Source organism: Rhipicephalus sanguineus, chromosome 8 (assembly GCF_013339695.2).
Source record: "Rhipicephalus sanguineus isolate Rsan-2018 chromosome 8, BIME_Rsan_1.4, whole genome shotgun sequence".
Lineage (NCBI taxonomy): Eukaryota > Metazoa > Arthropoda > Arachnida > Ixodida > Ixodidae > Rhipicephalus > Rhipicephalus sanguineus.
The window spans coordinates 12,002,021-12,029,899 of NC_051183.1; the positions used below are offsets into that span (position 1 = coordinate 12,002,021).

Below are 27,879 nucleotides of genomic sequence, written 5' to 3' on the forward strand. Positions count from 1 at the left end.
TTTTTTTTTATAATATGTGATGTCACTATTTGAACTATTCTATTCGAAATTTTTTGCCCAAATCACTATTTGCTTCAAATTCACTTCGAACCCCAAATTTACTATTCACTAGAGCTGTGCGAATAGCAAGATTTTGGGTGCGAAGTGAATTCGAATATTGAAGTGTGAGTGCGAATCGAATAATTTCGAATAATTTTCGAATATTTCTCAACCATTTTTCGAATAATTCGAAGTGAAATTACAGACAAATTTGCAGAGAATCCCTAAGTATGTTCTTGTGAGTTAGCAACATGAAAGTGTTTCTTTTCGCTAGGTTGATGAAGCATTGGTGGGGTGGTGTTTCATAGTTGTCTTATCAAGAATGAGGCAATGTAGAGACCGAATTCTATTTATGTACATGATTTGGTGCAACCAAAGTGTTGCCAACAACACTTTACACGTGATAGCCAAAGATGCCATTTCCTCAGCCTCTCCTGCTCTTTCAACTTCTGTGGAAGCCCAACTGATGTGGCTGACAAGGGTGTGCTCCCTTCAAGTCCGGAGTTCCAAATCTGCCTCGTAGATGTCGATATACAAAAACATCTGAAATTTTGGATGCTAAAAAGCTTCGGCGTCCGATTTTTCGGACTTCCTGCCCAAATTTCAGGTCCAAAACAGCATTAATTGAGCCCCCAACTCTGCCACATCTTTCATCTCCATATTGGAACCAGCGTTTTCTTGAGTTAATACTAGGGCTGTGCGAATATTCGAAATTTCGAATATTTTTCGAATAGTGTTTGCTATTCGATTCGATTCGCACTGGAATTTTACTATTCGAACTATTCGAACTTCCCTAAAACAAATACAGTCAACGTCCGATTGAAAATGACCCCTTCAGATTTTCAATATGCTTCACCTCATTACACTCTCGTATTGCGGCAAAGCTGCCTTTCAAGCTCCGTTACGGTCGAACTTTGCCAAGAGACAATGTCCGATTAAAAGTGGTCCCTAGATTTTTCAATATGCTTCACCTCATCACACCCCGGTATTGCGGCAAAGCTGCCTTTCAAGCTCTGCTACGGTCGCAAATGTATTAACTCAAGAAAACGCTGGTTCCAACATGGAGATGAAAGATGTGGCAGATGTGGGGGCTCAATTAATGCTGTTTTGGACCTGAAATTTGGGCAGGAAGTCAGCAAAATCGGAAGCTGAAGCTTTTTAGCATCCAAAATTTCAGATGTTCTTATATATCGACGTCTACGAGGCAGATTTGGAACTCCGGACTTGAAGGGAGCAGACCCTTGCCTGCCACATCAGTTGGACTTCCACAGAAGTTGAAAGAGCAGGAGAGGCTGAGGAAATGGCATCTTTGCCTATCACGTGTAAAGTGTTGTCGGCAACACTTTGGTTGCACCAAATCATGTACATAAATAGAATTCGGTCTCTACATTGCCTCATTCTTGATAAGACAACTATGAAACACCACCTCGCCAGTGCTTCATCAACCTAGCGAAAAGAAACACTTTCATGTTGCTGTCTCATAAGAATATGCTTAGGAGTCCTCTCTAACATTTTTTTCTGCAATTTCGCTTCGAAGTATTCGGAAAATATTCTAGAAATATTCGAAAAATATTCGATTCGATTCGCACCCAAAATTTTGCTATTCGCACAGCTCTAGTTAATACATTTGCGACCGTAGCGGAGCTTGAAAGGCAGCTTTGCCGCAATACGGGGGTGTGATGAGGTGAAGCTTATTGAAAATCTAGGGACCACTTCCAAACGGACGTTGACTGTCTCTTGGCTAAGTTCAACCGTAACGAACCTTGAAAGGCAGCTTTGCCGCAATACGAGAGTGTAATGAGGTGAAGCATATTGAAAATCTGAAGGGGTCACTTTCAACCGGACGTTGACTGCATTTGTCTTTGGGAAGTTCGAATAGTAAAATTTCAGTGCGAATCGAATTGAATAGCAAACACTATTCGAAAAGTATTCGAAATTTCGAATGTTCGCACACCCCTACTATTCACCCATCCCTAGCCAGTACCCATTAGTGTGGCACAGTAGCTGCAGTATTTTGCTGCTGAGCACCATGTCAGAGACTCATTCATTATCTTATTTACCCTCAGTGCTTGGAAGAAGCATTTTATCTGTTGCTGCAAGTTGTACTATAAAAGTAACTGCATACTTCAAATCGGGGCATAAACAAACATCAGCTGCAAAAGTTGCATAAGAATGTACTAAAAAATAAAGAAATATGTATCTAAAACAGGGTCTCCCCTTATGCTTAAAAGTGTGTTGTACGAACTTATATGGGCCGAGTAAGGCAAATTTTAGAATGTAATGTATTTGATCGGTTATAACTAGTGGCCATAACAATTCAAAACCTACAATTTGAGTTCGCTTTGAAATTATTCAACACTTACCATTCGCTTTGATTTCACATGGAAGCAAGAGAAGTGATATTCACACAAGCCTATGCAATAATGCTTGAATGGCATAAATTCAATACGTCACAGTCGCAAAGGTTGAAAACAAACCGTGAAACGATTCTGCGTGTGTTCAATTTCCTCCAGAACCTGGTCGACTTCTGGAGCAGAAAAGACAGCAGACAGAAAGAGGGGCAGAACTCTGGAATGATCCAGGGTACAAGCTGGGGTACAAGAGTACCAACGGCGGCTTTTCACAAAGAACTCTGCCACTGCCAAGAACTAGAGCCCCTCTTTCGGCTCTGTCATGTGCAGATTCTGTGTGAGGCTCAGCCCGACTGAGCTAGGTTGAGCATAAATACAGCCAACATCTGATTTTCTCGACTCCCTTGGGACAGCAAAATCATCCAGGGGCAATCATTTTTGTATTTTTATTTTACTGCCTTCTAAAGTTCAAATTTCCCCAGCTAAATTTGAAATGGCTGCTAAAGGCTGCTAACCAATTTATGTGGTACCCGTTTTCTTAAGTGCAGCGGAAAGCTTGTCGGTCAGCGTGTGTAATCATGAAATGAAGCCCTGCCAATCGAGACTGTGTTGTGGTGGTTTGTAAGCACACCATGCAATCACTGCAGCCCGACATGAGTTTTCGGTACCACTGGTTGCCACGAAGGCAGGGCCACTCTTCAGCGTCAACTCCTATTACCTCATAATAAGCATAGAATAAAGCGGGGATGCTTAATAATATACCGACTAATTTTAACCACAAATGATGGTGCACCTAAACAACAGAAGACCACGTACAGCCGTCCGAACAACTCATTTGTGCGGTTCCAAAACTTGACCACCTGGAAGTGTGATGTACGAGTTCTTGTGACTTTCAAACGCAGTTTAAAAATACAAATTCTTTTCAAATGACGATAAGGATCCTTGAAATCTTTCACTATATTTTACGGCCTTTCCGTTTTAACTGATGTCTAATCAGGTGTTCTGGCTGGTTGTCAGTCCCTTAAACGCCTGCCAAAACACTTTTTAGGAGTCTCGGTGCTAATGCTGTATCAGATGGCAGGTGGTTTGTGTGTATAATTAAGAAGTGCATGCTATGTCCTGTAATGGTGACCTTTTCATTAAAAAAATGTTCACAATACGTTTTATATGCTTCCCCAAGTGGTGCAATGAAGTGATTAGGTAAATAGTGCTGTTAGGTGCATTTCCAGCCCTATCGTCTTGCTGTCCACGTAGGTTCCACAGGAAAACAAACAGCTCCTGTTATTCCAAATACACTCAAACCGCGATATAGCGAACATGGATATAACGAATTATCAGTTATAACGAAGTAAATGAAGAATAGTGTTTTCATAGATACAGTGTTACAAATAACCGTTTATAACGAATTTTCGGATATAACGAAGTTATTTTCATGGAAAATGTGACATTTTTATAATGAGGTTCGAGTGTATAATGTTAACAGTACCACTTATTTGAACTGAACTGTTAACATTACAACAATAGGTCCTTAGGTATGCTAATGCAAGTTCTATTAGTCCTATAAAGCTTTGTGGGTTCAGCTCTGTTGGTCCACATGGACATTACGTAATGTATTCTATTGGTACCAGTGCAAGCTCTTGTTTCTACAGGCAACACACAGATGCCGCATAAAGGGCCTTCTTAGTAGGAGTAAAATTCTAATAGAGCCCATAGAGTTCTGATCCATAACCAACTAACCCTGTAGAGCTTCATTACACTAATGGAAAACTTGTAGGAATTTCCGCTATGCACATCAATGGCTAAAATATCATCAGGATTTTGTTAAGCACAAGAGCATAAAGGACACTCTTAGTAATAGTAAAATTCTTATAGAGCCCATGGAGTCCCGATACGTAACCAATAGAGCCTATAGAACTTTATTACATTAATGAAAAATTATGTAGGCATTTTTGCTATTTACATCAATTGCTCACATATAATCAGGATTTTGTTAAGCACCAAAGGGAGTGCAACAAGAACCAGTTGAATGAAGCACTAGATTATCGCTTACTTATGAAAACATGTTTATTTCACAATATTACTCGTTATACAGATAAATCACTTATTGGAAAGCAGTAAATCTAATTGAATTATTGTCCATAGCAGCTGAGTTTCACGAGGAAAAGGTGACACTTGGAGAAGGCACCAGGGCAGCTGCGGATCCTGAAAGCGGAGCCGGCAAGCTGGCCTTGCACGTCCACTGCTCGTTTTCCAGGCAAAGGATGCGGCTTCCGGAAACCACCAACAATTGGCCGCCTGTGATTAAGACACCCACCAAACTTTATCACTTCGGCTATTGTGCCAGGAGTTGAAAGCGTTCTCCTAGTCAAGCCCTCGAAGAGGCTTTTTGATCCCATCCCTCACCATTCTGAATGATCGAATATTGAAATCAATAATGTTTCGAAGTTTCAAGGAATTGTCATTGGTTAGTTGTCAAGCCCAATTCGCGCCCATGCCACACTTGTGCACGAACAACAATCACCTGTCCTAGATGCCACCAACAGTCACTTCTTGTGTTTCATGAGGCATCTAAAGCTTGAACAATCTTCCATCTCCTCAAACCACTTTTATGGGGGTGCTGATAGCTGCTCGTCTGCCCTCCGTGGCACAAGCACACTTGGCCTTACTTGCCTTTGTCAATATAAATTTAGAAGTGTAGCCGTCTGCTCCACACATTGATTAAAATACCCAAAAATCTTTTTACACCCATGCATTGCTCCCTGTGCTCACTTATGGACTGCAGGAGATAGTGCCACCTTTCTTCTAGTATTAACAATAACATTGAACTGTTCACAAAGCTTTTCTGCTATCAACGGTAAACCTTGGCAAAGCTAGTGCATTTCAGTTCTGTTCTGATACTAGTATGGGGGCATTTCTATTATCGTTAGTTCATGCCTTTCGCCTTGGTGAACCTTCAATATTTCGGTTTCAGAATGTCTTGTCCCATTTAATGAAATCACGCATGGGTGCATTTGTCTCATCAGTGGTAAGCCTGTATCATTGGAAACGCTTTCATATTTTTGTTTCGGAATGCTTCGCCCCATCTCAATGTCACTGGGTACGGGTGCATTTGTGTCATCGATGGCGTGTGAAAGCCAGCACGTTTCCATTTGACAGCGTTTTGTCGCATTTTAATAAAATTTCATGTGAACGCATTTCTGTCATCGCTTATGTCATTCCTGTCATGACGTGTCTGGACAGTCCAGCAATGGTACGCCCACTCATGGCGCAATGAGATGTGAGCGTCGCCTTCTCATCTTGTCCAGCCATGGCTTAATTTTACTACTACTGTTCACGAGGCTGCTCATTTCAATACTCATTTGCAGTGAAAAACTGCACTGCATGGTGCTGACTCAAAGAGAAAACTAGTAGCTGTCCCTTTCAGATGAATCGCTATAAAGAAATAAAAATCCACTCAATCAAAATCTCCTTTAGGAATTCAGAAGTAATGCATAAGCAAAAACTTTTATTGTAAGTTGCAACTTTAATCTGGTGCAAAACGACACATGGACATGAGAAGGCGCATAAGGGCCACACAGTGCCTGTGAAAGTCTTGAATCTTTTTATTCTTTGAAGTTTCCATGCATTTTGATAAAATTGTTATTTTGAGAATTTCACACCGACATGACATACTATAACTTTTGTTCAAATAGGCCTAGAACATCCATTCTTGATGCACTGCATATAGTATTTATCACACGTGATTGTGTTGTGTCTATTTGTATAGCTATCACAATTTACAAGCAAATCCTGCTCCTAACAAGTTGCATGAACTGTTAGATATTTTATAAACTGGAAATTGTACTAGAAAAGTAACTGCATATTTAAAACCGGGACATAAACACCAGCTGCAAAAGTTGCACAAGAATGTACTCAAAAATATATCTATCTCAAGCAGGTCCTTGCAAACATTTAATTTTACGATTTTTCAGTATTTCCTGGCATTATGATAAAATCGATTTTTTGACAATTTCTGACAGAAATGGCGATGGGCAAAAACAGCGCGCATACGGACGGGACGAAGAAAAGAATACACAGAACAAGCGCTGTGTTCTGTGTATCCTTTTCTTCGTTCCGTCCGTATGCGCGCTGTTTTTGCCCATTATGTATCACCAACTAGCCCAACTCTCAGTCTTGCCGCAGAAATGGCAAACCTATATAGACTGGAAGTCTTGAATTTCTAAGTTTTCTCGCATTTGGATAACCTCGATATTTGACTATTTCTCGCCGAAATGGCAAGCCTGTAGCCTTTGGAAATCTAAAATTTTCAATTTTTGAACTCCTCGCATTTTGGTAATGGCCGATGTTGGGTGTACTTTAACCAAAAAAAGTGAGGCTATTATAGCCTTCGGCGAGGGGCACTTCTGACCACAAATTTAAGGCAGGCTTACCCTTTTGGTCAGAAATGCTAACATTTATTTGATTGAAATGCTACGACCGTGCACGAGTACGCCAAGTCGTGTAGACTGAGCTGCGCTCCCCAGATATTGGAGCTGCTCATGATCCAACCGGGATAACCCAAGAAGGAGCCGCCGCCTAACGTGACTATCACCATCGACGGAATGACCATCAAGCCAACACCGCAGATTAGGATTTTCGGCCTACTGCTTCAGAGCGACGGGAAGGCACAAGGCGCCGCCACAAAGATCAAGGCTACAACCGACCAGATACTTGGAATGATTCGGAGAGTATCTTAACAGAAACCGAGGCCTGAAAGAGGACGATGCCATGCGCTTGGTATGCACGTTCGTCGTGTCGCGGGTTACCTACTCCGCCCCGTATCTCCAGCTGACGAAGGTGAATAGGGACACCCTAAACACGATGCTTCGCAAAGCAACGAAGCAAGCACTGGGCGTGCCAATATACTCGTCCACGCAAAGACTGCTAGACATGGGCGCCCGCAACACGGTGGAGGAGCTCATCGAAGCCCACCTCTCTAATCAGAGAATCCGGCTCAGTCACACGGAGCACGGACGAGCCGTCCTTCGCAACATAGGATGGCATATCGAGCCAGTACCCATCAAGGCGGCCCTTCCGGAAGACTGGAAGACGACCATTCAAACCAAACCCCTTCCCCGGAACATGACGCTGGGCAAGGACGACGAGAGGCGCACCGCGCGGGCCAAAGCCATGGCCCTGAAGCTGGAATTAAGAGAACCCCAGGGTCCTGTACGCGGACACCTCGCTCCGAAAACAGTGACCGTGCGGCGGTGGTGGTTACGACCAAAGACAGGCTGATCGTCATCGCGTCCCTGAGGACAACAAACTTAGCAGGAAGCGGCCGTGGCGCTTAGAGGAAGCGGCCGTGGCGCTCGCACTCGCACAGCCGAGCGCGGACACCATAGTCACTGACTCAAAGACAGCCTACGGAAGCTTCCGCAGGGGGGTAATCTCATCCGCGGCCCGAGCCATTCTATCCAAGTGCAAGCCTCCGGGAAGAGCCGTAGAGCTCGTGTGGGTCCCGGCTCACTCGCAGGTAGCAGGCAACACCATTGCCAAAATGTCAATCCGGGCCGAGCACGAGCCGGAAGAGCTACCGCAACCGGTTACCAGCTTTCGGGACATTACCCGGATGTGCAGAGAGGAAAGGTGCACCCAGAACCGCAGCCCGAACTGACCAGGCAACGACAAACACAATACTGCGTCGAGCGCAGGCGGGATCGCTTGCGCATCCCGTACTGACGAACCGCATGTACAGGGGTATTCAGACGGGGGACAAATGCTCGGGGGATAAAGGCGGAGCCTACCCTGGTAGCACAAGATGTTGCTGCAACATTACAGCAATGTTTCGAAAGTTGCGTTTCGGTGCACAACGTTGGACAACTTATGGTAATGTTGCTGCAACATTGACATCTCCTGAAACGCTGACATTGCTTTCCAGCAATGTTGATGAAACGTTATTTAACAATGTTAACGCAATGTCGGTAGACAACGCCACAGCATTATCCTGTCAATGTAACTGCAACGTTCACTGGCGATATTCCAGCGGAACATCGAAACACTTGCCTATGCACTTAGCAAGAATGGTGTGCACGCAAAAAACGCCGCAGGGTACCTTAAAATCGCAATATGCAGTGCCCATGGAGTCTTCTGTGAAAAGGTCTTTAAGTAGCGTTAATCCAGTTTGCTGCAGCTGGAGTACAATAATGGGCCTGCATGCACACCAGCTGTAGCGGCGTTCAGAAAACACATGCGCCACGCGGGAGCCGGCGCGTTCATCACACTTCTACATTCTAGCCACTGTAAAGTGGATAAGAGAGGAAGAAAACATCGGCCGCCGTTCACGCCAGGCAGTCGAAGCAGTCGCAAACGTCTTTTTGGAGCCACTGGCCACTTCTGTGTGCGTGCACAGGATTGCGGCAGCAAAATGAAAAGACACTCTGCAACAACGAAGCAAAGGAGTCTTGCGTCTTACTTCAAGAAAGTTCGAACCGATGAAGCGGACGGAGAAGAACCGCCTCCTTCGAAGGATAAAACTTCGCCCTCCTCAGCACTGGTGGAAAGCCAAGCGCGTCCGAACTTCTGTAGCGACTCAGGAGAATGCACCGGTTTATATGAATCACCTGAGAACGAACACAAGCAGGACACCCATGCGCCGCCGGGAAATGATGGTGGCCGCAGTGCAACTCCAAGTGACCTTTGTTCTACAGTCAACGCTGGGCAAAGTGACACCTTTACCACTGGGCAATGCCCAAGGAAGGTGAGTGGCATGGCACCTACACATTCTGGTTCGCCTCCCCTCACACGTCTCTGATCTCTTCACTGTCTCTGCTTACGTACGGAACGACCTAACCTGCTGCCATTCCCGTCGCCGACTTCGCGCTGGCGACGCTAGACTGGCAGCTTGTAACACATACATACCGTTTTTGTACCGCGGTTACATTGTGTTACTTCATCAGGAGCCGTTGGTCGCGGTGTCCCCGGCTTTGGTGGTGCTATTGTCCAAACTTATTTCTTGCTTTAACCAGAATTTGAGGTTGACATACCCATTTCTTTATTTGGGTACAAATAATTGAAAAGTACCATCGAATTATTACAAGTAAGCGATGTACTTGTTTTATTCACGAAAATAAGCCAGTATAAATCTTAAAAAATGGCAGCCGTTCTACACGCAACCCCCCCCCCCCCCCCGAAAAAAATTCCTGGGTACGGCCCTGCCTCCTCCACTCCAGCAAATTTTATTTTAACCTCCTCGATTCTGACGAATTCTATTTTGGGACCATTTTCAACCTTAACAGCAAGCTGTAGAGATTTGTCTTTAGTTTTCAACATTCTCTTACAATTTGATGAAATGAATGGTGTGGGTGTATATTTAGCCAAAAAAGTAAAGCTAGGCTCAGCTAATCTAGAGTTTTTTCACTTGGGAATGTTTTGTGGAAATTAGATTTCCAACCAGTAAGCCTAGGCTCTCCTGTTTGGTCAAAAATTCTTCAATGATTCGTTTTATCGAATTGTAAGGATGCCTAAAAATGGAGAAATAGATGGTTAATAGAGACTATAGCCTTCATCATCAATGACACGAATATTTTTCTCAAGTGCTATAACTACTGAGGCTTAATAAAGTACCATAGCTATATTTTTTATGATTATGATGTGCAACAATGTGCAAACCAACTTGTAAGTGTGGCTCGTATCGCCGTTCCAATAGCCCAGTGGCTAAGGTGTTACGCTCGTAACCAAAAGGGTGGTGGTTCGAATCCGGGTGCGGGCATCGCAAGCAAAAACTTAACGCAATAACCCTCTGAATCCTTCATGGATGGGATTGCGGTAAGAGGGCGTGTTACTGGAATGAAGGGCCCTCCCACTTAGATCCAGTGATGTTGACCTTTATTTCATTCATTCGATTCTTTTTAAGTTTCGTCGCAAATTATCGTGCAAGCTATATCTTGCTCGTTGTTCACTAGTACCCTCACCGAGTTGGTGGCGAAACGTTTGGGCGTCAGCTTCCAATACGGGAGGTGCGGGGTTCGATCCCCAGTGCCGGCCGCCCACCCAGCGGTTGCAAATGGGTACAGCCGGGCTTCGCAGTGCCACCGTGGTGCGGAGCATAAGACGCCTGGAGGATCCCTAACCCGCTGCACGGGCTCAAGGGTAGCTGCCCGTGCACGAACCGGGGGTCCTTCTTTTTTATGAAATATTCAGTTCGAAAAAAAAAAACGAAAAAGAACACCCACCGTGATTTTTATGGCCTCGCCGTCCTTTTTACTGCGTTGAAGGCTCGGTCAGGACCTTATTGCAGAGTACGCTTACAATTCCAATGGTGGCCGTGGCAATGCGAGCACCTACACGTGAACGATGTCAGCATGCTATGTGCAGCATTTGCTGCAGTGCGATGCGAACCACCAGTTTCTGATCTGCATGGTGGGTTTCAGCCACGGTAACCGCGTCATTGCGTCATACTGCTCCTTTTTTTTTTTACTTTGGCGATGCCGTCAGCGGGATTCGAACCAGCGACCCTTCGCTTGTGAACCGAACGCTCTACCGTCTCGGCTACAACAACGGCACAGGAAACGGTGCTTAGAAGTTGCACTGCACATTATCGCATGTACACATGTAGCGCCTGCATGTATATCGAGGTGTAGTAGCGCATACGTCAAAATGAAATGCGGTGCTTGCCTGTCCATCCTTGGGCAAATCCACAGCTGCACAGGTAAGCTCTGGTGTCATTTGTGAAAAGAAATGAAACGCGCTGTAGCCTCCAGCAGTTTTCATTTCAAGGTTTTTAAAGGTTTCATCGAATTCAGATAGAACAGATCTTGTGGGCGTTTTTAACCTAAAGGGTAAGCCTAAAGCGTTTGGAAATATCGACTTTCTGGATTTTTGAAAGTTTTATCGTATTTTAAAGAAATCGAGTTTAAAGTAGAATTATCTCGGAGTTGTCTAGTTGGTTCATAGCGAAGAAATTCTGCAGTGTGAACAAAGAAGGACCACATCAGATACATTAGAACAGGACGAGCGCTGGCTACAACTGAACTGCATAGTTTGAAAGGGTTGACGCTTGTGCAGGTTGGTGTGGATCCATTGCAAAATATTAACAGCGCATAGAAGGTTTCGAAAGGAACGGGACCAAGAGAGACAAAGAGCGGTGTTTGCCTTTCTTTGTCCCGTCCCTTTTCGAATCTACACATGCTGTTAACCTTTTGCAGTGGTTGCTACTGAAAGTTTGATCACAAAATGCGAGGTATACATGTTGCAGGTGCCACGCCCTCACTGAATGTCTTCAAAGCACCACGTGATGCGCATTAGCGATGCGCGTCGCCCATCCTGTTTCTTAAAATGTGACCGACTTCGCGCATCCAAGATAGAGGATAGAATCGGTCCAACGAGAACCACACGCTGCCTGGAGCTGCTGTTCGCCTGCCTCCCTGCCTTGCGCGCCTTCGGTCGTCGTGCTGACGTGTGAGCGTTAAATAAATTGTTGTCCGTTGTTATGTGAATACTACTTGTGCCTCGGTTTAACTACGGACGGGATGCACCAAGTTCAATACCTACAATGTGTGCCGTGACACTGATGGCGTAGTGGAACGACTAATTCCTTTGAGTTTCAGGAAGTATGCCTCAATGATTACGCGTAAGAGCTTTTCAATTCATGCGTCCGCTGAAATCGCGCCGTGGTATGGAAAAGCGCAGTGAATTGCCACTGTTTACAATGAAAAAGAATCGCATGCAAGATTGGTTCATAACACCTTGTTTGTTTGTTTTCACGGACACGCTGCTATATTCCAAAACACCACGGTTTCGTATCGGCCGTGGCATGACAACTTTGAGCGCGAAATTCTTGAACGTCACTGAATTAACCTTTATCAAAGTACTGTCAGTTCACTGTGGCTATCACAATTGAAGAACGAAGTTGGTTGTTTTAAATGTCTCATCTGATTTTTGGATGATGTACGCACACATGTATACCTCATATTTTCTAAAAAGAGACAAACAGTATTCAGTAACGTTAGCACTCGTACCGTTCTGAATTGTCTCTTCTCGTTCTTGTTTGTTGGTGCTGAAGAAGTTCTCTGCATAGTTGTCTATTTTCGGAGTAAATAGCAACCATATAGCCTTTGGAAATGTTGTATATTTCGATTTTTCACAGTTTAATCAAATCCTGGTGAAACAGATTTTGGGACCATATTATACCTAAGCGGAAAGCGTATAGAATTTAGAAATATTGTATTATTCGATATTTGTAGTTTGGTCGTATGGTGATAAAATATATTTTGCGACCATTTTCAACCTAAAAGGCAAGCCTATGGCCTTTAGGAATGTTGTATTTGGCGCTTTTTCGTAGTTAGGTCGTGTTTTGATGCATTCGACTTGGGGACCATATTTAACCTAAACGGATATCTTGTATTTTTCGATTTTGCATAGATTGATCGCGTTTTGATGCATTCGACTTTCGTGCCATTTTGAGCCTAAATGGCAAGCATTATAGCCTTTGAAAATGTTGCATTTCCCGATTTTTTATATTTTGATTAACTTTCAATGCGTTCGACTTAGGGACCATAGTCAGCCCAAATAGCAAGCCTATGACCTTTGGATATCTGGTATTTTTCTATTTTTCAGTGTTTGGTCGTATTTGACGAATTCGATTTTGGGACCATTTTTAACCTTGACGGCAACCTATGCAAATTTTTGTTTAGTTTTCAACGTTCTCTTAAAATTTGATGAAATGTATGATGTGGGTGTATATTTAGTCAAAAACGTAAAGCTATAGGCTCAGCTAATCTAGAGCTTTTTCACTTGGGAATGTTTTGTGGAATTTACATAAAATAGATTTGGGGGCTAGTGTTCAACAACCAGTATGCCTATCGCCTCTCCTGCTTGGTCAAAAATTGTTCAATGATTCGTTTTATCGAATTGTAAGGATGCCTAAAAATGGAGAAATAGATGGTTAATAGAGACTATAGCCTTCATCATCAATGACACGAATATTTTTCTCAAGTGCTATAACTACTGAGGCTTAACAAAGTACCCTAGCTATATTTTTTATGATTATGATGTGCAACAATGTGCAAACCAACTTGTAAGCGTGGCTCGTATCGCCGTTCCAATAGCCCAGTGGTTAAGGTGTTACGCTCGTAACCAAAAGGGTGGTGGTTCGAATCCGGGTGCGGGCATCGCAAGCGAAAACTTAACGCAATAACCCTCTGAATCCTTGATGGATGGGATTGCGGTAAGAGGGCGTGTTACTGGAATGAAGGGCCCTCCAACTTAGATCCAGTCATGTTGACCTTTATTTCATTCATTCGATTCTTTTTAATTTTCGTCGCAAATTATCGTGCAAGCTATATCTTGCTCGTTGTTCACTAGTACCCTCACCGAATTGGTGGCGAAACGCTTGGGCGTCAGCTTCCAATACGGGAGGTGCGGGGTTCGATCCCCAGTGCCGGCCGCCCACCCAGCGGTTGCAAATGGGTACAGCCGGGCATCGTAGTGGTTTTACAGTGCCACCGTGGTGCGGAGCTTAAGACGCCTGGAGGATCCCCAACCCGCTGCACGGGCTCAAGGGTAGCTGCCCGTGCACGAAGCGGGGGTCCTTCTTTTTTATGAAATATTCAGTTCGGGGAAAAAAAAAAAAACACCCACCGTAATTTTTATGGCCTCGCCGTCCTTTCTTCTGCGTTTAACGGACGGTCAGGACCTTATTGCAGAGTACGCTTACAATTCCAATGGTGGCCGTGGCAATGCGAGCGCCTACACGTGAATGATGTCATCATGTTATGCTCAGCATTTGCTGCAGTGCGATGCGAACCACCAGTTTCTGATCTGCATGGTGGGTTTCAGCCACGCTAACCGCGTCATACTGCTCCTTTTTTTTTTCTTTGGCGATGCAGTCAGCGGGATTCGAACCAGCGACCCTTCGCTTGTGAACCGAACGCTCTACCGTCTCGGCTATACAACAACGGCACAAGAAACGGTGCTTAGAAGTTGCACTGCACATTATCGCATGCACACATGTAGCGCCTGCATGTATATCGAGGTGTAGTAGCGCATACGTCAAAATGAAATGCGGTGCTTGCCTGTCCATCCTTGGGCAAATCCACAGCTTCACAGGTAAGCTCTGGTGTCATTTGTGAAAAGAAATGTAACGCGCTGTAGCCTGCAGCAATTTTCATTTCAAGGTTTTTAAAGGTTTCGTCGAATTCGGATGTAACAGATCTTGTGGGCGTTTTTAACCCAAAGGGTAAGCCTAAAGCGTTTGGAAATATCGACTTTCGGGATTCTCGAAAGTTTTATCGTATTTTGAAGAAATCGAGTTTAAAGTAGAATTATCTCGGAGTTGTCTAGTTGGTTCATAGCGAAGAAATTCTGCAGTGTGAACAAAGGAGGACCACATCAGACACATGAGAACAGGACGAGCGCTGGCTACAACTGAACTGCATAGTTTGAAAGGGTTGACGCTTGTGCAGGTTGGTGTGGATCCATTGCAAAATATTAACGGCGCATAAAAGGTTTCGAAAGGAACGGGACCAAGAGAGACAAAGAGCGGTGTTTGCCTTTCTTTGTCCCGTCCCTTTTCGAATCTACACATGCTGTTAACCTTTTGCAGTGGTTGCTTCTGAACGTTTGATCACAAAATGCGAGGTATACATGTTGCAGGTGTCACGCCCTCCCTGGCTGTCTTGATAGCAGCGCGTGATGCGCATTAGCGATGCGCGTGGCCCATCCTGTTTCTTAAAATGTGACCGACTTCGCGCATCCAAGATAGAGGATAGAATCGGTCCAACGAGAACCACACGCTGCCTGTAGCTGCTGTTCGCCTGCCTCTATCTTCCTGGCTGCCCTGCCTTGCGCGCCTTCGGTCGTCGTGCTGACGTGTGAGCGTTAAATAAATTGTTGTCCGTTGTTATGTGAATACTACTTGTGCCTCGGTTTAACTACGGACGGGATGCACCAAGTTCAATACCTACAATGTGTGCCGTGACACTGATGGCGTAGTGAAACGACTAATTCCTTCGAGTTTCAGGAAGTATGCCTCAATGATTACGCGTAAGAGCTTCTCATGCGTCCGCTGAAATCGCGCCGTGGTATGGAAAAGCGCAGTGAATTTCCACTGTTTACAATGAAAAAGAATCGCACGCTAGATTAGTTGATAACACCCAGTTTGTTTGTGTTCACGGGCACGCTGCTATTTTCCAAAACACCACTTTTTCGTATCGGCCGCGGCATGATAAGTTTGAGCGCGAAATTCTTGAAGGTCAATTAATTAACCTTTATCAAAGTACTGTCAGTACGCCGTGGCGATCACAATTGAAGAACGAAGTTGGTTGCTTTAAATGTTTCATCAGATTTTTGGATGATTGTCGCACACATATATGTCATATTTTCTAAAAAAAAATAGACGAAGTATTCAGTAACTTTAGCACTCGTACCGTTTTTTATTGTCTCTTCTCGTCCTTGTTTGTTGGTGCTGCAGACGTTCTGTGCCTGTTTCTGTCCATTTTCCGACTAAATAATAACCATATAGTCTTTGGAAATGTTTTCTTTTTTTCGATTTTTTTACAGTTTGGTCAAATCCTGGTGAAACATATTTTGGGACCATGTTAGACCTTAGTGGCAAGCCTATAGAATTTAGAAATATGGTATTTTTCGATTTTTGATAATGTGGCCTTACTGTGATGAACTATATTTTGGGTCTCTATGCTTGTGCAGGATGACAGTGTTGTCGAAGAACGGTTTACATCCTAACGCCCTACAATGAGTCGAAAGGTGTGACGTCGGCGTTCCCTTTAAGGTGCTATTGTGCTGGCGGAGTCTTCGACAACACTGTCATCCTGCACAAGCATAGAGATAAAAGGGCACGTGAACTGACGGAAGCGTACTTCATCAAAGATGCGGGAGATGATTGTATATTTTGGGACGATTTTCAACCTAAATTAGCCTATAGCCTTTAGAAATGTCGTGTTTCGCTCTTTTTCGTAGCTAGGTCGTGTTTTGATGCATTCGATCGACTTTCGTGCCATTTTCAGCCGAAATGGCAAGCCTATATTCTTTGGAAATCTTGTATTTTTCGATTTTGCATATATTGGTCGTGTTTTGATGCATTCCCCTTTGAGACCATTGTAGGGCCGGGCTTGAGTTATGTCGCAGAGCGTCATCGCCTTGGTGCCGGGAATGGCTGGCGCGGACGAGAAGTGGCGTTCTCCTGGAAGCCATCTCGACCGCCCGAAACTCGTCTCCGTTAACTGAGGCCTTCCTTTGCCCCAATACTAACAAATCGCACAGTCGGCTGCACCCCCCCCCCTACCTACTAAATAACAGCGTGCGTGAGAACCTGCCGCTGTTTACAGGAATGCGAGAGCCACGATCTGGCAGACTCGCGTGGGAACACGAACCACGGGCGGAGTGCGGGGGTGGGGGCAGTTGGAGAGCTGCGTAAGCAGCGAGGAGGGGCTCAGCGCCATCCATGCCGGGCTATACTGTTCTCTCCTTCCACCACTTTTGTTTTTCGACTCTAAACACCGCACCACGGAGCGCGGAGAGGCAGTCTGGGTCGTAACCACGCTGTGGTAGGACGGCGAGGCTCTTTACTGGCGCATTTCCTCACAGCGCCCTGGGCTCTAACACCAAACGAGGTGTAGAAGAGTGAGGGCCTGTTCATTACACCCTCTGTCAAGTGGAAATTAGTTTTCCCGTTTGTAACTGCAATAGCCCTGTACAATTATAATACAGTTTGTTAGTAATTGTGCTACGCCTCCTGTCAAATACTTCACCCCCGCCGAGCTACATCACCAGGATCCTCGTCCGTCAACTTCACGGGAGGAAGGGAACCTTTACTGGCGCAGTCGAGACAGGATTCGGCATCTACCACTTGTGAGCGAAGATCACCAAGCCACCAGGTGACGGGTCACGAGATTCCCGCAAGAACTGGGAGCAGTTCATCGAGGCCGCCTGCGGCAAACGACTCGCCTGAACACTACAACAACAGTTCGACGGGTCGCAGCAGGCATCGACGACGGCACTGGTGAGCGGGATTTCTTGCGTTTCGTTGAGGTGGCGGTGGCTCAAGTGTTAGAGTGGTGTATGTATGAAATAGGAGCGTAATGGCGAGCGGTGGGGCAGAGGAAGGTCACGTAGGCGACAATCTTGAGCAAAATGCCGGAGCGCCAGAACCGGCAGAACTGGCAGTACGACGCCTAGAGCTGCAGTTTGAGTTGCAGAAGATGCAACTCCAGCTGCAAGTTATGCAGCTTGAGTCGCAGGAACGCATTGCGCTTAGGCGAGCCGAGTTGGAGATGGCGGGTGGCGGGCGGACCCCTTCGAGCTTAGACTCGAGAGAACGAGGGCGCTCAGGCCTAGACCCTGTCGCTCAATGCAGCAAGGTTCTCAAAAGCCTCAAGCTTCCGTGCGATGCGGACGTACCTCTATGGTTTGATGAGGTGGAAAGAGTGTTCAGTGCGTACAATGTACCATTGGAAAGCCGCGTTCACTTAGTGATGCCAGCGCTTACGGAGCGGGTGAGGTACTTGCTTCGAGGACTCAGCGAGGCCGAGTGCAGTGATTACGACGCGGTTAAGGCGGCCGTCCTCAATGAACTCAAGCTTACTCCTTCTGAGTATCTCGATCGGTTTGAGACGGCCGCAAAAAGAAAAGATGAAACATGGGCGCAGTTTGCTTCACGTGTCGGGACGTATTTTGACTATTATTTGCACTCGAGAGAGGCGAAAACGAAAGATGAGGTCATACAGCTAGTTGTCGCCGACCGTATCAAAGCTAGCTTAAGTTCGGAAGGTTTAGAATACGTACGCCTACGCGAAGGCGAGAGCTGGATGAGGCCGGCTGAAATATCACGCGTTCTACAAACTTTCGAGCAGGCGAAAGGCAAGGGCAGGGCGGCAAGGCAACAAATAGCTGCTACGCAGCAGGACAGGGACCCGTCACGACAAGGAAGCGGTGGCGGCAAAAAGCAGAACTGTTACGTGTGCCGAGGAGAAGGGCACCAAGCGAGAGATTGCCCCCGAACAGTCCAAAGCGCGGCGAACAAGCCAGAGAGACGGGCACGCGCACAGAAAGTGCAAGCGGCAGAGCCGGAAAGTGACGATAGCCTCTTAGAGGACAAAGAAAGCAAAGCTTTGGTAGCTCGCGTAAACTCGTCGTTGTCGTCTGGAGAGGTACGAAAGTCTAAGTTGCAGGAAATCGAGCTAGAGTGTGCCGGCAAGCCCATAGTCGCTATCCTTGATACCGGCAGCGAGGTCACTATTGTTAAAGAGAGGCTCGTACCGGACGCAGTCCAGGAACCATCGGGCAAAATCAAGCTCGTTTCAGCTTTCGGCGATACCGTCGAGGCAAAGCTAGTGACCCTGTCCTTCAGCCTTGGGCAGACGGCGTTCGCAAATGCACCTGAAGTTGTACAAATCGTTTGCGCAATAACAGACAAGCTCACTGACGCTGACTGCCTACTTTCTAAAGAAGACTGGGAGCTGCTTACAGACATGAGAAAATACGCGGAACCGGCATGGGGCGCGGTTAGCGTAGAGCAAGACCAAAAAGGCGTGTCGGTAACCACACCGAAACAGGGCGAACCGGACGTTAGAGGTGAAGCGCCGGGTGAGAGTTACGCGCGCGTCAACGAGACTCGCTCGGACGAACAAACCGCAGTCGAACTGCCCACACCAGGTGAGGAGGCAACAGAAGCCGGCAGCGTCGTTGACACCGACAGAATCCCAAGCGAGCGAACCAAACTTCGAACCGCCCAGCTGGCGGACGCAGGTTTGAATAAAGCATGGGCAGATGCGAAGGCAGGGAAGTCGGGCATGTTTGTCTCAGACGGCCTTCTATACCACTGGGGCTCAATTGCCGGCGACAAAGTAAAACAACTTGTGTTGCCCACTGACAGGCGCGAGAAGGTACTGTTGCTGGCGCATGAGTCCCTTTGGGGCGGCCATCTGGGTCCAAAGAAAACAAAACTGAGGATAAAATACAGCTTCTTCTGGCCTGGCATAGAGGAGGATGTTAAGAAGCACTGCCGGACGTGTCATGGTTGTCAGGTTCGATCGGATAAGTACCTTGGACATGTCGTGGGTGGCGGGACTCATGGCCCGGACCCGGAAAAGCTTGCCGCGATTAAGGATCTAGCCCCACCTACGACGAAAAAACAGCTGCGTAGCTTATTGGGGATGTGCGGCTACTATCGTGGCTATGTAAAAAACTACGCCGCAGTGGCCGCCCCGCTGACCGCCTTGACGAAGCGAAGCGTGCCAAACCCGATACCGTGGGAAGAAGACGCACAGATCGCATTCGCGGAACTAAAGAGATCGCTCTGCGAGGCGACCGCACTGACCACTCCCGACATCCACAAGCCATATTGGCTATTCACGGACGCTTCCGAAGTGGCTGCTGGCGCCTGTTTAGCGCAGATAAGAGACGATGGCCAGGAAAGGCCGATTGCGTTCGCCAGCCACCGTTTCAGTCCAACTCAGGCCCGCTGGTCGACCATTGAGCGCGAAGCGTTCGCCATCATTTGGGCGTTGGGTAAATTTGACACATGGGTGTTCGGGGCGGAGATACAGGTAGTATCCGACCACAACCCTCTGTCTTACTTAACGACCAGCACGCCTCATGGAGCAAAACTAGCAAGGTGGGCACTAGCTTTGCAGCGCTACAATGTAATCGTAACCCACCGGAAAGGCTCCAGCAACGCTAACGCAGACGCACTGTCACGCGTCCCCAATGCAAATTGGGACGACAGCCGTGAAAAGGCTTGAGCCATGGCCGCACCAGCGAGCGTGAACGTTCCCGCTCACCTGCAAAGGAGCGCACGTACTGACCGCCTGGCGAACCCGGATGCTGCCTAGACGTTGCCTCCATGCACGGTGTCAGAGGAACTTTCTATCGTACCCCACGTTCCTGGTGTATCCCCCTGGATAGGCTTGCGAGCCGCCAGAGGTTAAGACAATTTTCTTTGCCACCTACGGTGCCGTTGTACGACGTGCTCTTTTCCTCATATAGCCAAACATGTGGTACCTGTGCAATTGACATTATTGTGAATAATTCCACGAACTTGCACGCGAGTGACTCGCATCGTTACGGCGGCAGCACGCTACAACTAGCACCGTTCACATTAAGACTGTTGGCATGCTGTTTCGTATTGTGGACTCGATGTTACCTTTGTGCATGTTTTCTTTTTATCGTACTTTACTTTACCTCTTTGTCTGTTTGGCCCTGAGACTGTATACGCTGGGCTTGGATGCGAACAAAAACGCCTTGCGATTCAGCTGTATGGAGGCAGGCTTCCCTTGTGCCATGTCCCGGCCTCTTATGTTTAGACTAACTGAACGGACTCAAAGCTCAGTTATCCTCTTAGGGGGAACGTGTAGGGCCGGGCTTGAGTTATGTCGCAGAGCGTCATCGCCTTGGTGCCGGGAATGGCTGGCGCGGACGAGAAGTGGCGTTCTCCTGGAAGCCATCTCGACCGCCCGAAACTCGTCTCCGTTAACTGAGGCCTTCCTTTGCCCCAATACTAACAAATCGCACAGTCGGCTGCACCCCCCCCCCCCCTACCTACTAAATAACAGCGTGCGTGAGAACCTGCCGCTGTTTACAGGAATGCGAGAGCCACGATCTGGCAGACTCGCGTGGGAACACGAACCACGGGCGGAGTGCGGGGGTGGGGGCAGTTGGAGAGCTGCGTAAGCAGCGAGGAGGGGCTCAGCGCCATCCATGCCGGGCTATACTGTTCTCTCCTTCCACCACTTTTGTTTTTCGACTCTAAACACCGCACCACGGAGCGCGGAGAGGCAGTCTGGGTCGTAACCACGCTGTGGTAGGACGGCGAGGCTCTTTACTGGCGCATTTCCTCACAGCGCCCTGGGCTCTAACACCAAACGAGGTGTAGAAGAGTGAGGGCCTGTTCATTACACCCTCTGTCAAGTGGAAATTAGTTTTCCCGTTTGTAACTGCAATAGCCCTGTACAATTATAATACAGTTTGTTAGTAATTGTGCTACGCCTCCTGTCAAATACTTCACCCCCGCCGAGCTACATCACCAGGATCCTCGTCCGTCAACTTCACGGGAGGAAGGGAACCTTTACTACCATATTCATCCTAAATGGCAAGCCTATGGCCTTTGGAAATCTTGCATTTTTCGATTTTTCATAGTTTGGTTGTGTTTTGATGCATTCGACTTTGGCACCATTTTCAACCCGAATGGCAAGCCTAAAGCCGTTGAAAATCTTGTATTTCTCGATTTTGCATAGATTGATCGCGTTTTGGTGCATTTGACTTTCGTGCCATTTTCAACCTAAATGGCAAGCCTTTGGAAATCCTGTATTTTTCGATTCTGCATAGATTGACCGTGTTTTGATGCATTCCACTTTGGGACCATATTCAGCCCAAGTTGCAAGCATATATGACCTTTGGAAACACTGCATTATTCAATCTTTCCATGGTTTCTCGCATTTTGATCAAATCGAGTTTTTGACAATTTCTGACCCAAATGGCAAACCTTTGCAAATACTGAATTTTTCTATATTTCGATGGTTTCTCGCATTTTGATCAAATCGATTTTTTGACAATTTCTGACCGAAATGGCCAATATATAGCCTTTGCAAATACTGAATTTTTCTATCTTTAGTTGGTTTCTCGCATTTTGATCAAATCGAGTTTTTGACAATTTCTGACCGAAATGGCAAGCCTATAGCCTTTGCAAATACTGAATTTTTCTATCTTTAGTTGGTTTCTCGCATTTTGATCAAATCGAGTTTTTGACAATTTCTGACCCAAATGGCAAACCTTTGCAAATACTGAATTTTTCTATATTTCGATGGTTTCTCGCATTTTGATCAAATCGATTTTTTGACAATTTCTGACCGAAATGGCCAATATATAGCCTTTGCAAATACTGAATTTTTCTATCTTTAGTTGGTTTCTCGCATTTTGATCAAATCGAGTTTTTGACAATTTCTGACCCAAATGGCAAGCCTATAGCCTTTGCAAATACTGAATTTTTCTATATTTCGATGGTTTCTCGCATTTTGATCAAATCGATTTTTTGACAATTTCTGACCGAAATGGCCAATATATAGCCTTTGCAAATACTGAATTTTTCTATCTTTAGTTGGTTTCTCGCATTTTGATCAAATCGAGTTTTTGACAATTTCTGACCGAAATGGCAAGCCTATAGCCTTTGCAAATACTGAATTTTTCTATCTTTAGTTGGTTTCTCGCATTTTGATCAAATCGAGTTTTTGACAATTTCTGACCCAAATGGCAAGCCTATAAGCTTTGCAAATACTGAATTTTTCTATATTTCGATGGTTTCTCGCATTTTGATCAAATCGACTTTTTGTCAATTTCTGACCCAAATGGCAAGCCTATAGCCTTTGCAAATACTGAATATTTTTATCTTCCAATGGTTGCTCGCATTTATATCAAATCGATGTTCGGTGTCTTTAAAAAACTGAGGTTTAGCCTTCGCAATTTTCGGGTTCTTCGATTTTGCACTGTTTTCTAGGGTGTCCATAATAACTTGGGGGAGGGGCACTTCTGACCACGAATTTAAGGCAGGCTTACCTTTTTGGTCAGAAATGCTAACATTTATTTGATTGAAATCCTACGAAATTTGAAGACAAAAAAAATTCAATACTTAAAGGGGCTTAGATAGCCTTACCTCTCGGCCGTTAATGCCGCGAAAGTTAATTTCCGAAGTGATACGTACTTAGCTTTGGAGTCGTGGATACACAACCTGGCCATATAAAAATATGGGCTGGAATAATGTACAGACCAGCTTGTAGACCCCCAATTCCTGTACCGTTCCAGTAGCCGAGTGGCTAAAGTGCTCAGCTCGTAACCGAGTGGTCGGTGGTTCGAATGACGGCGCCGGCATCTCTAACCAAAAGCTAAGACTGTGACCTTCTGGAAAAACTGCTATACCGATTTAACTCGCCCAGCAAGCACCGCTAGTACAGACTAATCATTAGAAATCTCAATTTTTTTCCATTTTATGAGGTTTAGTCGCATTTTTATATATATTGGGCGAAACGCTTGGGCGTCAGCTTCCACTACGGGAGGTACCGGGTTCGATCCCCAGTGCCGGCCGGCCACCCACCGGTTTCCAATGGGTACAGCCGGGCTTCGGGGTAGTGCTCGGTGCTACAGCGGATAGAAGCTTACAACGCCTGGGGACTCCCAAGCCGCTGCACGGGACCAGTGACCACTTCCCGTGCAGTGAACCGGAGGTCCTTTTTTTATCCAGAATTCTAAATCGAAAAAAAAAAAAAGAAAAACCGACAGTGTTTTGAGGCCTGGCCGGCCTCTGCGTACTGCGTTTAAGGGGTCGGTCTGTACGATATAGTAGCCTACAAATCCAATGGTGAGCGTGGCAATGCGAGCCTCGACATACGCATGGTGGCATCGTCCTGTACTCAGCATTAGCGGCAGTGCGATGCGAACTACCAGTCTTTCATGTATGACGTGGGTTTCAGCCACGGTAACCGTATCACTGCAGTACGACTTGCCTTTTTTTTTTTTTCAGCGAGGCCGGCAGCTGGATTCAAACCAGCGCCCCTTCGGTTGTGAGCCCAACGCTTTACCATCTCGGCTAGAACAACGGCACAGGAAATCGTGTTTAGATGTTGCTCTGCACATTATCGTAGCGCGTGCGCGAACATTTGACGCTGTGCTTGCGTGACCATCCCTATAAGCAAATGCACAGCTTCACAAATAAATTCTGGTGTCATTTGCGACCATAAAGCTGAGGCTTTAATTTCCCGAAAACATTAAATTCTAGGTTTTTCAAGGTTTTTGTCGCATTATGATAGATTAGATTCTGTGTGAATTTTTTACCGCAAGTGTAACCCTTTGGGTATTTTGACTTTCGATATTTGGAAAGTTCCCTCGCATTGCGAAGAAATCGATCTTAGGGTAGAAGAATCTCGGTATCGTCTAGTTGGTTCGTAGCGAAGAAATTCTGCCGTGCGAGCAAAGAAGGACTATATGAGATACATGGAAACGGGACGTACGCTGGCTTACAACCGAGCATTTCATCACAATATTCGACATATATCTGTTGAAGGAGCTACGCCCCCACTGGCTGGCTTGATAGCACACCACGTGATGCGCACTAGCGATGCGCGTACCCATCCTGTGCCCATAAAATGCGGCTGCATTCGCGCAAGAGGATCGTCTGGCTTCAACAAGGACCACACGCTGCCTGCCGTTGCTGCTCGCCCGCTTCTCGCTTCCTGCCCTGCCTTGCGCGCCTTTGGTCGTCGTGCTGACGTGTGAGCGTTAAATAAATTGTTGTCCGTTGTTCTGTGAAACTTACTTGTGCCTCGGTTTAACTACGGACGGGATGCGCCAAGCCCAATGCCCACAATGCGTGCCGTGACAGCGATGGCATACTGAAACGACGACTTCCTTCTAGTTAAAAAAGAATATATGTATACGCGGTGAATAACACGATCTCTCCAATGTTATTCACCGCGTGTTTACAGGAGGTTTTCAGGGCCCTAGATTGGGAAGAGTTAGGGATAAGAGTTAATGGAGAGTATCTCAGTAACCTGCGATTCGCTGATGACATTGCATTGATGAGTAACGCGGGAGACGAATTACAGCTCATGATTACTGAACTGGATAGGGAAGGTAGAAGAGTAGGTCTGAAAATTAATATGCATAAAACTAAAGTAATGTGGAACAATCTTGGCAGAGAACAGCGCCTTGCGATAAGTGGCGAGACACTGGAAGTTGTAAAGGAGTACGTCGACTTAGGACAGGTAGTAACCGCGGAGCCGAACCATGAGAGTGAAATAACTAGAAGAATAAGGATAAGTTGGGGCTCATTCGGCAAGCATTATCAAATCATGAATGGTAATCTACCACTATCCCTCAAGAGGAAGGTATATAACAGCTGCATCTTACCGGTACTTACCTACGGAGCAGAAACCTGGAGACTTACAAAGAGGGTTCAACTTAAATTGAGGACGACTCAGCGAGCGATGGAAAGGAAAATGATAGGTGTAACCTTAAGAGAAAGGAAGAGAGCAGAGTGGGTCAGGGAACAAACGGCGGTTAAGGACATCATAGTTGAAATCAAGAAGAAGAAATGGATATGGGCCGAGCACGTAGCACGTCGGCAGGATAACCGGTGGTCATTAAGGGTAACTGACTGGATTCCAAGAGATGGCAAACGCGTGAGGGGGAGACAGAAAATTAGGTGGGTAGATGAGATTAAGAAGTTTGAAGGTATAACGTGGCAGCAGAAAGCACAGGACCGGATTGATTGGCGGAACATGGGAGAGGCCTTTGCCCTGCAGTGGGCGTAGACAGGCTGATGATGATGATATGTATGCCTCGATGATTACGCGTTCGAGTTTGCCATGCGCTCTTCGAAAAAAAAACAAAACAAACACGACGGGGTACGGAAAAGAGCATCACATTCGAACCGTTTACAATGAAAAGTAACTGCAAGCAAGATTAAATTGTCCCGTCAAGTTGTGCTCACGCGCACGCTGTTCTTTTCCATGAATCCACCTTGTCTAATCGGCCACATCATAACCTGAAACGCGATCGAAAGTATTGAATATTTAAATAACCTTTATGCAACCTGTATGCTAGTCAGTACGCCATGACTGTCCGAAGTGAAGAAGGAGTTCATTTCGTGACAGCCTTTGTCTGAACTTTGGATGACGTACGCGCACATTTACACGTCAAGTTTTCTTTAAAAAAAAGCACTCAGTGTAATGTCAGCGCTCGTAACATTTTTATCTGTCTCTTTCCGGCCTTTTTTGTTCGTACTGCAGAATTTCTTTGTGAATTTGGGTTTATTTTCGGAAGAAATGGTAGGCCTATGGGAATATTGTATTTATCCATTGTTCTCTGTTTCGTTGAAATTGGATGAAATTGATTTTGGGTCACTTTTTGACATAAATGGTATGTTTATAGCATTAGAACGTTTAACTGGGCAAGTTGATGTGATTTCATCTTGAATGAATAAAACGCGCAAAGGAACAAGGGCCCGAAAGCCCGGGCCTGGGCTGGGCTCGGGCTTGAGGCTGCGGACCGGACTGGACTCGGGCCTGCTCATTAAAAGGCCTAAGTCGGGTCTTCGAGCACACGCGAACGTTATGCATTGCATCAGGGGCGTAGCCAAGGGGGGAGGGTTCAAAATTTTTCAATTTTGCTCGCGTATGTAGGCATGCACACATACAAACGCACGCACGAACATACATAAAGTATGGTTGAACCCCCCCTCCCCGAAAAAAATTTCTGGCTACGCCCAGCTGCATTGCATGGTCTAAGAAGGCATTCTGTGCCAAGCTGAAGTGAGACGTGCAAGGAGCTGGCTCTTAGTAAAGCTTAGTAAAGAAAATAGAAAAACAGTTCAAGTTCTTTTTTTTTTTTTCACCAGAAGAGATATATTATATCAATACTGGTGCGTTTACTTTATGCTGTATGCTAATGATATAATTATATTGTACATGGCGATTATGTTTCCGTGACGACGTTAGAATATGAACGATTTATATTTCATCTGCTTATGGTGGCAACAAATTATCAGGAGCCTCTTTTAAAAATTGTGTAATTAATGTTTCCAACGCGAGGGTAGAAAAGAGCATTAAGGAAACTGTCCCGGGTTTGCTTCTATCCGCTTTTTCATGTTAGTTGCACACTTCTTATAAATAAATTTTGTTGATATGTTTTATTTTCATATATATACTGTTACTGTAATGACTTGCCATGTGCCATATAGGCAACATTTCATTTATATTCCTTGGTATTACGTGCAAAAACCCCGATATGATTACGAGGTACGCCGTAGCGGGGACCGGATTAATTTCGACCACCTGGAGTTCTTTAACGTGCACCTAAAGATAAGTACACGGGTGTTCTTGCATTCCGCCCCCATCAAAATGCGGCCGCCGTGGCCGCGCGAATCACACCCGCGTCGTAGGACTTAAGAGCGAAACAGCTTAACCGCTGAGCTATCACCGCGGGCAAAGCAACATTTCGATGCAAGTACACGCCGAGTTTTCCGTCCGATCGCCCGCTACAAAGCGCCAGGCATCATTAATGATCATCATCAACAACTAATATCCTCCAGCGGGCCCGGGCCGGGCCTGGTCATGAACACGTGCGCCCTGGATAAGTTTAGTAATGAATGCCCGGGCCCGGGCTTGGAACCACGGGCCCTGGCCGGGCTGTGTTAGGTCATGTACGCCCGGGCCCGGGACTTGGAACCACGGGCCCGGGCTGGGCTCGGGCTTCATAAAGCGGGCCCGTGCAGTGCTCTAATACAGACATCAGTGTACATCAGACATCAGCTCACAGATATCAGTATACTGATGTCTGTCAAGATCGCGCGCGCCAGCTCTGGCGACCGCGTCCTTATGATCAAAGTTCGCAGTTGTTGCTCGAGCGACGCAACCCCCCCCACTCATCGGCGCCCCTTCATGCACCTTTCAGCAACGAAAGACGAGCGTGGGCGATCCCTCTCTTCTTAAGGAGCGATCGACATCGA

General features: G+C 46.1%; 1 protein-coding gene across 3 annotated transcripts in view; it reads left to right on the top strand.

Annotated features, from left to right (window-relative positions):
• The window catches only part of LOC119401385 (TAF6-like RNA polymerase II p300/CBP-associated factor-associated factor 65 kDa subunit 6L), a 30,880-nt gene extending 26,182 nt beyond the window's left edge, over positions 1-4,698 (top strand). For 2 of the 3 annotated variants that reach the window (XM_037668133.2, XM_037668136.2), the window contains exon 14: positions 4,536-4,698. The gene's annotated coding sequence lies outside the window, so the exon portion shown is untranslated. Of the gene's footprint in view, positions 1-4,532 lie in introns of all 3 variants that reach the window. The other variant, XM_037668134.2, reaches the window with a different exon arrangement.
• The last annotated feature ends 23,181 nt before the right edge of the window (positions 4,699-27,879 follow it).